This window comes from Lathyrus oleraceus, chromosome 2 (genome assembly GCF_024323335.1).
Source record: "Lathyrus oleraceus cultivar Zhongwan6 chromosome 2, CAAS_Psat_ZW6_1.0, whole genome shotgun sequence".
Taxonomy (NCBI): Eukaryota; Viridiplantae; Streptophyta; class Magnoliopsida; order Fabales; family Fabaceae; genus Lathyrus; species Lathyrus oleraceus.
The window spans coordinates 359,992,945-359,994,500 of NC_066580.1; the positions used below are offsets into that span (position 1 = coordinate 359,992,945).

Genomic DNA, 1,556 nt, shown 5'->3' on the forward strand with positions numbered 1-1,556 from the left:
AACTTTTCACTCATGGACGAAATATTCGGTAACTTCCGGGTGTTTTAAAAAAAAGGTTACTTATCAAAATTCTAGATATTTTGAAAACTCCATGCTTCAATTTTTACAAGGGTAACATGGGTATTAATGAAATATGGTGGGTCCCAAGTATAATTTGGGGGGTGGTAGGAAAAAACCTCGAGATTTTATTTAATGGGGCCATAAATAAATTTCCTAAACATCAAGTTTTGAAGATAATAAATTGGAAAAACAATACATTTTTATCAGAAGTGGGATTTGAACCCACACCCTCTGACGAAGACCAAAACTTGAGTCTGGCGCCTTAGACCACTCGGCCATCCTGACTTGATATTAATATTATACTTAATTACTTAACTCAATGTTATGAATGCTCAGTTTTGATTTGATTTTGGCATATTTGAGGTTAGACTTATACTTATCTTTTCTCATTTCTCTCTTTATCTTTATAATCGAATTTTTGTGGTGTTTACAGACATGGAAAGAAAGAAATATTGAATTATCGATGTTGTGATTGACTTTGTGAAAATTATACGACATGGACATAGGGTGGTGAAGTGACAAAAAAACCAACTAAGTGACACATAGATGAAGGTTATAATGATATGGATGACCAACTAGAAGATATTATCAATGATATTAGAGAAGATTCTTTTAAGAGAACCCATATGTATCAGACTTTATGTAGTGACAAGGAAAAGATGTTATATATGGGGTTCACAATTTTTTCACGATTGTTAGCAGTGTACATATTGTTTGATCTGAAGGAAAATAGTGGGTGGGTGTTTACCAGTGATTTCTGATAAACAACCGCTAGTCTTCCAATATATATGTATTTTTGGTAACTTACAGGATCGACTAGATCGATCCTAGGACATGTGTCTCAAGAACTATCATTACGGTGATTTGACTCATGGTTAAGTTTGTTTCTGGTTTAAGAACAGGGAAAAGTGGTTTGACAACAATTCTAAACGAAATTTATGACTTTATGAATAAAGAGTAAATGACGATAAATTTGTAGGAAAGGGTTTTTTAAAGATAACGAAAGTACTTGGAAAAGGTGAAAATGACTTGAAGTAAATGTTTTAAGTTTTGAGAAAGTACTGGAAATGAAAACTTGGCGAAATGTAAATGCAGAGGTAAAAATGATGATAAAATACTGAAAATAAGGGCAATTCGACAGAAGAAAAGACAGTGAATCATTTTAATTTAAATAACTTGTATGAAATAGATAAACGAAATTATGGTGTTCTTCATACATACATTTTCAGCGTAAAACTCTTTTCTCTCGCTCTGGTACTTTGAGTATTTTTGTGAATTTTTGTATATCTGTTTGAACACCACCGAAATCTAAAACTAAAACCCTATTTATAACAATTCGACCCTAACGGCGTCTTCATAGATGACTGCCACGTTCGACATTTTCAAGCGTTGCATGTCTCAGATGTTTCCACATGTTGGCCTGACGAAACTGCTTCATTTAAATTTCAAATCTTTCCCGCTTGAAGCTTCGACTCTGTCAAAACGCCTACGTCGAA

General features: G+C 33.4%; 1 non-coding gene across 1 annotated transcript; it reads right to left on the reverse strand.

The window, feature by feature from the left end:
* Positions 1-261: 261 nt before the first annotated feature.
* Positions 262-345, reverse strand: TRNAL-CAA (transfer RNA leucine (anticodon CAA)). Its single transcript has one exon. It is a non-coding gene; the product is annotated as a tRNA-Leu (tRNA).
* Between the last annotated feature and the right edge of the window lie 1,211 nt (positions 346-1,556).